The sequence below is a fragment of the Somniosus microcephalus genome, unplaced genomic scaffold (genome assembly GCF_052327205.1).
Source record: "Somniosus microcephalus isolate GS21.2 unplaced genomic scaffold, FLI_Smic_1.0 unresolved_chr4, whole genome shotgun sequence".
Classification (NCBI taxonomy): Eukaryota; Metazoa; Chordata; class Chondrichthyes; order Squaliformes; family Somniosidae; genus Somniosus; species Somniosus microcephalus.
This window is the reverse complement of record NW_028225182.1, coordinates 46,315,200-46,326,603: the sequence shown is the minus strand read 5'-3', so window position 1 is coordinate 46,326,603 and position 11,404 is coordinate 46,315,200. Positions and strand designations below refer to the sequence as shown.

The 11,404-nt window shown below is 43.6% G+C and overlaps 1 non-coding gene across 1 annotated transcript; it reads left to right on the top strand.

Moving 5' to 3' along the window:
- The first annotated feature begins 7,185 nt into the window (after positions 1-7,185).
- trnad-guc (transfer RNA aspartic acid (anticodon GUC)) lies at positions 7,186-7,257 on the top strand. The gene has a single exon. It is a non-coding gene; the product is annotated as a tRNA-Asp (tRNA).
- Positions 7,258-11,404: the final 4,147 nt, after the last annotated feature.

The following is an 11,404-nucleotide window of genomic DNA, read 5'->3' as shown; positions in this document are numbered from 1 at the left end:
AGAAAGCTTATGCTTCAGAGACGGTTTTAAGCATATTTACTTTTCGGTCGGACGAAAATTATTCGCGCCTTATGCAAAAAACCTTCCAAATTAAACTCATTATCTTCTAGCATTGATTGACTGACATCAAGGTTCCACCAATCCTGTTTCGTCACGATTGACCAATCCTACAGTACGGTCCCCTGATGGTTGGCCAATCGGTGTGTGTGTGGGCGGGACTATTCGTTTTCATCTCGGGGAGCTGCCAGCCATTGTTTCACTACCAGCTCTGTTCAGCTTGCAGCCCAAATGACTTCAGCTTCCAGCTAAAACGACTTTCCAAGTTAGTATCTCTTTTAAAAATGACATAAGATTTACCAAAAACGTTTTATAAGTACTTTCACTTTCATTTTTCAACCTTTTAAAAGGTAGACATACAGGGACACAGACAGGGCCCTAAACCTACCACTCGATTTAAAATGTTGCCCAGCACCAGATTCACAAAGGGACACAGACAGGGCCCCAAAGCCATAAGTAGTTTCACTTTCATTTTTCAACCTTTTAAAAGGTAGACAGACAGGGACACACACAGGGCCCTAAAGCCTGCCACTCGATTTAAAATGTTGCCCAGCACCAGATTCACAAAGGGACACAGACAGGGCCCCAAAGCCATAAGTAGTTTCACTTTCATTTTTCAACCTTTTAAAAGGTAGACAGACAGGGACACACACAGGGCCCTAAAGCCTGCCACTCGATTTAAAATGTTGCCCAGCACCAGATTCACAAAGGGACACAGACAGGGCCCCAAAGCCATAAGTAGTTTCACTTTCATTTTTCAACCTTTTAAAAGGTAGACAGACAGGGACACACACAGGGCCCTAAAGCCTGCCACTCGATTTAAAATGTTGCCCAGCACCAGATTCACAAAGGGACACAGACAGAGCCCCAAAGCCTGGCACTCGATTTAAACCGCCTGCCCCAAAACAGCCCCGGCAACGCTGGGCTCCCCAGCTAGTATAATATAAAAGCAAAAAAATAAAAACAAGTTTAAATAAAAACAATAAGCAAATAAGCAAAAAGTATAGCAATAACAGTCCAAGTTGCAGGATATGATGAATAGTGCAAAAAAGCCTCAATTACCACTGGAAATAATAGTAATGTAATATGATAAATATATGGTAATATAAGTATAATATATATATTTACATAAACATATAATTATAATATATGGGGCAGTGCGATTAGCAGTTCAGTAGGTGCACTGCCTGTGGATAGAAACTGTTCTTAAACCTGCTGGTCCTGGTTCGGATGCTGCGGTACCGACGTCCAGACCACAGGAGGGCGAACAGTTTGTGCCCAGGGTGATTGGGGTCCTGGATGATGGAGCGGGCCTTGTTCCGGCACCTGGTCTGGAAGATCTCCTCGATGGACGGAAGTGCGCACCCGATGATCTTTTCTGCCGTATTCACAACTCTCTGGATGGCTTTCTTGTTCTGTGCAGTGGTGTTACCATACCACACATTGACACCACTCGTCAAGGACACTCTCTATGGTGCCACGGTAAAAGTTCACAAGCCACTGTGTGCTTATGCTGCATTTCCTCAGGCACCATAGAGGCTAAAGGCGCTGGTGTGCCTTCTTCAGCATAGCCTCAGTATTATGGTTCCAGGCCAGGTCATCAGAGATCTGCAGACCCAGGAATCGGAAGCAACTGATGACTCCCACTGGTGTCCCGTCTATGCTGATGGGGCGATGGTTCCCTCGGTGGCTTCTGAAGTCCACGATGAGCTCCTTAGTTTTGCCAACGTTCAGGGCAAGGTTGTTGTCATTGCACCATCTCATCAGCTGGACTATCTCATCTCTGTACTCCGTCTCGTCATCGTTGCTTATCAGGCCAATTACTGTGGTGTCATCGGCAAACTTGATAATCCGATTATCGCTGTGTATGGCTGTACAGTCATATGTAAACAGAGAGTACAGCCAAGGACTGAGGCAGCAGCCTTGTGGCGCTCCGGTGTTGAGAACCAGAGTGGATGAGGTGTTGTTTGCTATTTTCACCACTTGAGGCCTACCAGTCAAGAAATCCAGAATCCAAATGCAGATGGGGGTGCCCAGGCCTAGGTCCCTCAGTTTTAGGACCAACTTGGAGGGCATAATAGTATTAAATGCAGAACTGTAGTCAATGAACAACAGTCTGACGTAAGTGTCCCTCCTGTCTAGGTGTTCCAGGGCAGTGTGTAGAGTTAGGGAGATGGCATCGTCAACAGACCTGTTCGCCCTATATGCGAACTGGAACGGGTCCAAGGAATCGGATATGACGCTGCTTATGTGTGTCATGACCAGCTTTTCCAGGCACTTCATGGCTATGGATGTCAGAGCCACGGGACGATAGTCATTGAGGCCTGTTACCTTGGTCTTCTTAGGTAACGGCACAATGGTTGTCTCCTTGAAGCACACTGGTACAACAGACTGCTGCAATGAGATGTTAAAAATGTCCGTGAACACAGGAGCCAGCTGGTCGGCGCAGGTCTTGAAGATATGGGGTGAAACCCCGTCTGGGCTGGCTGCCTTCCGTGCTTTCACCCTCCTGAAGGTTCTCCGGACCTCGGATTCAGTCAGCTGTAATGTGTAATGTACAACACCTCAAACTAATACAGCGCCTCAAACTAATACAGCACAGCAAACTAATACAGCACAGCAAAGTAATACAGCACCTCAAACTAATACAGCACCTCAAACTAATACAACACCTCAAACTAATACAGCGGCTCAAACTAATACAGCACATAAAATTAATACAGCACCTCAAACTAATACATCGCATCAAACTAATATAGCACCTCAAATCATAGAAAGACAGAGGATAGGAGCAGGAGTAGGCCATTCGGCCCCTCGAGCCTGTTCTACCATTCAATGAGATCATGGCTGATCATCCAAATTCAGTACCCTGTCCCTGCCTTCTCCCCATATCCCTTGATCCCTTTAGCCTTAAGAAATATATCTAACTCCGTCTTGAATATATTTAATAAATTGGCCTCAACTGTCTTCTGTGGTAGAGAATTCCACAGGTTCACCACTCTCTGGGTGAAGAAATTCCTCCTAATCTCTGTCCTAAATGGCTTACCCCTTATCCTTAGACTGTGACCCCTGGTTCTGGACTCCCTCGCCATCGGGAACATCCATCCTGCATCTAGTCTGTCTAGTCCTGTTAGAATTTTATAAGTTTCAATGAGATCCCCTCTCATTCTTCTAAACTCCAGCGAGTATAAGCCCAATCGACCCAATCTCTCCTCATACGTCATTCAATTAGATCAGAGCTGATCTGTTCTTCACTCCATCTACCCGCTTTGGTTCCGTAACCTTGAATACCCTTACCCAACAAAAATCTATCGCCAGTATCGGCAATCTTGAGCCTGAAGCCATCTCCTCGCCCGGATCCAGACAGAAAAGGTTTCTTACTGACTGCCACCCTGCAGATTAATGGATTATATTTCTGAACTTCAGCGATTCGGAGATTCCAGTGCTTAAAAGTGAACAAAAGATGAAATGGGTCTCACTGTGGATCAGTTTTCCCTCACTCGAAGTTATCTATTCAGTGAAGTGAAATAAAGAACAATTAAAGAACAAGGGAGAAGCCGCTGTGGCCCTTTTGACAGGAGAATAAATTCGCCTCTGATTGTTCGCCAAACCTCGAACGTGACAACCGCGACACTGCGGACACCCCCGGCTCTATAGCAGCAGCAGAGGGGACCTGACTCAGTGAACTCCCTCTGTGCTGATCGGCAATGTGTTGCCTCACTTTAAACAACTTCTGTCCCACACTGAAATTTCTCAGTCCTTCTTCTCCGCTGCCCTTTGCAAAAAATGTCACTGATTCCCCCCGCACACCCCTAACGTGTTCTCTTCCGCACCCACACAGTGGGGCCGCTCAGACGCCCCTTGCCTCATCACGATCAGCGATGTCACCCAGTTTGTAATATTAAACCCGGAACAAGTGCCCCGCAAAGAGAGTCAGTAACCTAAATCTGTAACAGAAAGTACTGGGTTTATTAACGGTGATTCAAGCAATTATTACTCGTCTCACAGGTTTGAATTATTTTTATACAGTGCTTTATACAATCTTTTGTCACGCTGAATTCCTTGAGTAAGAATCGTAACCGGATGCGTTCCAGTCGACCACCAGGGTCCAGCTATGATGCCTGTATATATATAAGATATAATATATATATCAACCTGAATATGACTAGGAAGCTGTCTAGACCTCATGTCGCAACGGTCGTGCACCTGACTGCAGATCCTGAAGTTGCGTGTTCAAATGATGTCGGGGTCACGGTTCCTTTACAGCTCATATGAGTCTGGATAATTAATATATTAATTATTATCTCACAACAATGAGAACTTGCATTAGATGCGTTTTTTATATTGGCTCAAGGGATGTAGGTCTCGCTGGCAAGGCCAGCATTTATTGCCCATCCCTGGGGTGGTGGTGAGACACTGTAGTCGCCTTTCACCACTTACAGATCTACATCATAGAATCATAGAATGGTTCCAGCACAGAAGGAGGCCATTCGGCCCGTCCAGCCCGTGCCGGCTCTCTGCAAGAGCCCTTCAGCTAGTCCCACTCCCCCGCCCTTTCCCCGTAGGCCTGCACACTTTATTCCTTCAGTTACATATCCAATATTTACATGTATCGGTATTATTTATTCATTTATTTGGGTGAATCTGTCTCATTCAAAAATATGTTCTGGCTATTTATTTCTGTCTTACTTTTAAATTACACGCAAATGACTTTATACAGAACACCGATACACACAAATACATTGATCAATAACACACAGATACATTCACATTTATTCATCAGCAACGCAATGATACACCCAAAATCCATTTAGAAGAATCACAGTTTCAAACACAGATATTTATATATTAATATCCTGAAGAATGTTATAAAAATAAAGAAAATAAATCTACAACTGACTCCAGTATTTTTACATGTATGTGTAACCTTTACGTCGATGACCTTTCACCATTAATTCTCTATATACATATCTAGAACTGGAAGATGCCAGTGCACGGTATGAGACTGTGGTTGTTGTACAGCCGGTCTGAGGGAAATCGAAGAGGTTCGAGCACTTTAATGAGGTTTCCAATGAAGATAGATGCACCCCAATAAATGACAAAATATTTCAGATACAATGTAAATAGATCTGTAAGCCGCAGAGTCATGAAATGCTTTACATGTAAACACGCAAAATTAATTTGTATCCAATACAGATTGACTCATTCTAATTACGATTATTGCGTCACTTTACTTCAGTGTTCCCTGGTAGTCTCGTGATCAGGATTCGGCACTCTTACTGCCCGGGTTCAATTCCCGGTCAGGGATGTCATTTTTATAACAGTTTTTTATTAAATTAAACTAATTTTGTTTCAACTCTAACAGGCATCTAACGTGGAAAATTGTTTTAATTATTATTAATTAACCGATAATCTTAATTTATAGAATGACATAAATGCTAAAGATACTTCAATAACATATATTGTGCTTTCTATGTGATGAACTGTTATGCAGATCTCATTTTACACCATGGCCCGGATTTTACGGTGCTTCCGACAGCGAATGCACAGCATAGGCTATTGTGCGCCTTCAGAACGACTACACAAGTGCCAGGTATCCGCACGCCCAGAAATTGCGGTCTGTCAAGTTTCGCTTGGACACATCCACCGCACCCGCTGCAACATCACTTTTGCTGTCACAGAGTTGGGCTAACTACTGCCCAGCGAATTCCCACGAAACCCTTACACCTGGTAATAGCAGGCGAAAGGCCTTCTTTTACCATTGTAAGGGTTAAAATCAATATTAAAATTCGTTTAGGTAAATTTTGTTAAGTTTTAAAATGTTACATTTATATTTCAAAACATTCAATTTGAATTTTAAATCATAGATTCATAGAATCAAAGATTGATACGGCAAAGAAGGAGGCCATGCAGCCCATTGAGTCTGCACTGGCACTTTGAAAGAGCTCTTCAAATAGTCCCACTCCCCTGCTTTTCCCCATAGTCCTGCAAATTTCTCCTTTACAATTATTTATTCAATTCTCTTTTGAAAGTTACTATTGCATCTGCTCCACCACCCTTTCAGGCAGCGCATTCCCGATCATAACAACTGGCTGCGGTAAAAAAAAACTCCTCATCTCCCCTCTGGTAATTTTGCCGGTTAGGTTCAATCGGTGTCCTCCAGTTACCGACCCTCCTGCCACTGGAAACAGATTCTCCTTATTTACTCTTATCATAACATCTTGTAAATTTAAAAACCTCGATTAAATTTCCTCTTAACCTTCTGCAGATAACAATTGCAGCTTCTCAGTCTCTCAAAATAACTGAAACAGCGATTTACTTGTACTTCTTGCAAATTAATATACTGTATTCGCTGCTCACGATGCGGTCTCCTCTACATTGGGGAGACCAAACGCAGATTGGGCGACCACTTTGCGGAACACCTCCGCTCAGTCCGTACGGGTGACCCTGAGCTTCCGGTCGCCTGTCACTTTAATTCACCGCTTCACTCCCACTCTGATCTCTCTGTCCTCGGGCTATTGCATTGTTCCAATGACGCTCAACGTAAGCTCGAGGAACAGCACCTCATCTTTCGATTGGGCACTTTGCAGCCTGCCGGACTCAACATTGAGTTCAACAATTTCACATAATTATCCCTGCCCCCATTTTTCATGCAGTATGATTTTTGCCATTCCCATTTGCAACATTTTATCTTTCCTGCCTCTTACAAAAGTACAGGATGTTCTTTCTATTTCTTCGTCCCCTCCTAACCCCGCCCCCCTGTCTCTGCACCTGCTCAATATCTGTTACATCTCCAGCTTTTTCCAGTTCTGATGAAGGGCCCCAGACCTGAACCGTTAACTCTGTTTCTCTCTCCACGGATGCTGCCTGGCCTGCTGAGTATTTCCAGCATTTTCTGTTGTTATTTCAGATTTCCAGCATCCGCAGTATTTTGCAATTATATTGAAGTCAACTCATCCCTGGGACCACTCTCTCTTTGTGCGTGCCTCTCTTTCTTACTCTCTATCTGTCTCTCTCTCTTTGTCTCTGCCTCTCTCATTGTCCCTGTCTCTCTCTCTGTCTGCCTGTCTCTTTCTCACTCTGTTCACAGGTCCATTCTAGTTCTGATCAAACACTGCATTTTTTAGATCCCCGTTAGTATAGTGGTGAGTATCCCCGCCTGTCACGCGGGAGACCGGGGTTCAATTCCCCGACGGGGAGGTTTTTTTTTAACAACCCCAATTTTTTAACTTCTTCCCAGCTGCTTGAAATGCTCCTTGGAAAAATTGAACTGGAAAAGTTCAAGTGAAATAATTTAAAAAGATTTACTGGCATATGAATAACTGTATAAAAACTTCCTGCACCTGTTCCTCGTTGGAATCGTGCTCTCCCTCTATTTCCCTCTCACTGTTGTGTGGGGCAGAGAGGAGTCATAACGGCACAGAATGAGACCTTTGAATGCTTAATTAAATTCATTTATTTTGAACATGTGACCAATTATTCTTACTTCCGTGGTGTGAAATGTTATTTATTTGGAGATTTCTATTATGCTTATGGGATTCCGTACATACAGCATCCTAGGAATCCCCTATGTGATTGGTTGGCCTGGCCAACGGATGCTGCCGAACCGTGAGCGCCAATGGTATCCGTGGGCCTTTATGCAGGCGTACGCCAGCAGGCCCAAGACCGCGAAGCTCCGGAGACACCAGTTAATTGGGATTTGTTTCTCAGTTCGAAGGCGTAAGCCGGCGACAAACCTCCGATCGCAATTTCAAGGCCCATCGTATTTTAGGAGGCTGGTTTAAAATGTTCATTACTTACGACATCAGGAATCTGGGACAAATTTTGTTCAATATAACCGGACCGGTTATTGCAGAGAATAAAAATGTTCCACTCGAACATATCCACCCGGGTTCGATTTGGGAACTGTTCTTGTAGGAGGCGAACATGATAGTCGCTGCACTACGGAAACCGACGCGTTAGTGTCCACGGAAAAGCGAATCAGCAGCGAACATAAAATCTCATGTTGATCATTTTCAGATTCAATGCAGTCAGCCATTAAATAAAGTGAAATAATTTTACAGTGAAAAGATTTGGAAGTGTTACTCGCATCTGTGCCTTTAATTAAAGTTTGTGGCGTCTGACTCCCGTTCATGTCTTTGAATAAGAAAGAGAGGCTTGACGTTGACCAGACTGCACTGTGCCTGATGTTTGTGAACTCATCCTTTATATTGAGCGGTTTCTCATCCTTTGATCGGCGTCAGGTTTAGCTCAGCGGTAACTTCGTCAGCCTTAATTTAATTGTATGCTCGAACTCTTTCTCACAACGGGCGCTATATGGTGATTTTATTGTCATATTCAATCCCCTTCTTCTACACCGAAACAAATTGTAGCCGTGATTTTAAACCTATGCTGCGTGATTCATAGCGATCACCTTTAAATGATTCAGAAAACCAGTCCTTTCACCTCCGCCACACGGTTTCGATTCCTGGTCAGGAAAGTGACTTTTATAACACAGTTTTTAAATCACAACCTGATGAAATTGAGTACATTCAGCTGATTTGAGAAAATTAGAATTGTATAAATTACCATTACTTACCCCATAACTTTCATTTGCAGAACAAAAGAATTAATAGCTTTGCACCATTTAAAAATATTCTGTTTGTCTATTCTTCCTACCAAAGTGAATAACCTCACATTTCCCTACATTATATTCCATCTGCCACCTTATTGCCCGCCTACTCACTTAATCTGTCTATATCCCATTATAGGCTCTTTGTGTCCTCCTCACAGCTTACTTTCCCACCTAGCTTTGTATCATCAGAAAATTTGGATACATTACACTCTGTCCCTTCATCTAAGTCAGTAATATAGACTGTAAATAGCTGAAGCATGCGCACTTGATCCTTGCGGCACCCCACTAGTTACAGCCTGCCAATCTGAAAATCACCCGATAATTCCTGCTCTCTATTTTCTGTCCGTTAACCAATCCTCTATTCTTGCTAATACATTACCTCCAGTCCCATGAGCCCTTATCTTGTGTAACAAGCTTTAACGTGTTTCCTTATCGAATGCCTTTTGGAAATCCAAATATGCTGCCTCCACTGGTTCCCCTTATAGTTCCAATGAATGCCTGAAGCAGAACATCCCGTTGTGCGAATGGAGCCTGTTTGTCGGACAATGCTACATGTAAGGAAGGAGTGTGGTAAGGAGATAAGGGAAGTGATACTCTGGTAACAAGGTCGGGTAATAAAAATAGAAAGTGCTGGAAACACTCAACAGGTCAGGCAGCAGCTGTGGAGAGAGAAGCAGATTTAACGTTTCCGGTCGAAAACCTTCCATCAGAAGGTGGGCAGTTGTGTTAGGTTACACTATTAAACGTGCAAATTGTCACGTAGTAGAGGTAAGGAAAATATATCAAAAGTTTGGAACAGATACTTTAGAATTCGATAAAGGTTTGATTAACTTGTATATCGAACTCGGAACTATAACGTGTTGGAGTTCCTCGGCTAAAATTCGCAAAGATTTGTTTAAGAGCTGTATTTAATTATATGTCTAATTATTGCGGGATTAATAAATCTGACATTTAATGCTGCGAACACTTTTGCTGCACTGCGCGTTCTCCAGCTGTGCTCGGAGCGCCGTCCGCTTCAATCCATCGCTCACAGGGACTGTTCCATTCAGCATTATTTTTCTCTGGGCCTTGGTGAAATTTCATAGATTGAAAGCGACGCCTCTCAACCCCAAGCTCGTCACCGACTTGCTAACCGCTGCACAGCGACCACACTCTGCTCCCGTGAGATGGAGGCCCAGGAGCTGTTTCAAGCTCGAGTGCAGTTACAAGCAGAACTCATTCAAAGAAAGTTCACATCATTGAGGCGTCTGAGTCTTTGCACCGAACTCCTTCCCAAAGAGTTGAGATTCATGTGGGGGTGATTTGGGCACATCTTTCCCCACATTACAACACTTCAAAGGGACTTCAATGGGCTTAAAGCGCTTTGGGACGTCCTGAGTTCGTGAAAAGCTCTGTATCAAAGCCAATGTTTTTTTTTGCAAAAGTTCGAACAGCAAGTTCATAATTCGCGGGCAAAATAACGGCTCGTCCGGGATCCCTCGCAAGTTTCAACCAATAACCCCGAAGCGAGAATCATACCAACGAGCCAACTGATAAATTTGACTGGAGATAAGAGGTAAGCATTGTAAAACCATTTTGTTTGTGTGGTTGTTCTTGATGAGCACTTAAGACCGAAACAGTGACTTTGTCTTTTCGAACTGTCTACTGAAGCGCCGCCCGGGCCCACTGCTACAGTTAATGAGCTGTAGTTGAATATTGGATGGGATAAAAATTGATAAAGAGGAGGTACTAGAAAGCTGGCTGTACCAGGACCAGTTGAAATGCATCCTAGGATGCGGAGGCGAGTAAAGGTGGGAATTACGGAGGTGCTGACCATAATCTTCCAATAATCATTGGATATGGGGTGGTGCCAGACGTCTGGAGAATCGCAAATGTTACACCCTTGTTGAAAAAAGTGTATAAGGCTCAACCCAGCAACTACACGCCAGTCAGCTTAACGTCGGTAGTGAGGAAGCTTTTAGAAAGGGTAACCCTGCACAAAATGACCAGTCACTTGGACAAGTGTGGATTAATTAAGGAAAGTCTGCTCGGATTTGTTAAACGCAAATCGTCTTTTCCCAACTTGATTGCATTTTTTGATGAGGTGAAAGAGAGGGTTGATGAGGGAAATGCAGTTGATGTGGTGGACATGGACTTCCAAAAGGCATTTGATAAAGTGCCACGTAACAGGCTTGCCAGCAAAGCTGAAGCCCATGGAATAAAAGGGACAGTGGCAGCATGGATGTCAAATTGGCTAAGTGACAGGAAACAGAGAGTAGTGCTAAACTGTTGTTTCTCTGAATGGAGGAAGGTACACAGTGGTGTTCCCCAGGGGTCGGTACTAGGACTACGGCCCTTCTTGACATATACTAATTATTTGGAGTTAGGTGTCCAGGGCACAATTTCAAAATTTGCAGATGATACAAAACGTGGAAGTATAGTGAGCAGTGAGGAGTATAGTGATAGACTTCAAGAGGACATGGATAGGCTGGTGGAATGGGCGGACATGTGGCAGATGAAGTTAAAAACAGAAAAGTGCGAATTGATACATTTTGGTCGGAAGAATGATGAGAGGCAATATAAACTAAAGGATACATTTCCAAAGTGGTTGCAGGAACAGAGATACCTGGGGGTGTATGTACACAAATCGTTCAATGTGGCAGGACAGGCTGAGAAATCAGTTTAAAAAGCTTACAGAATCCGGGGCTTTATAAATAAAGGCGCAGAGTACAAAAGCAAGGAAGTTATGATGAA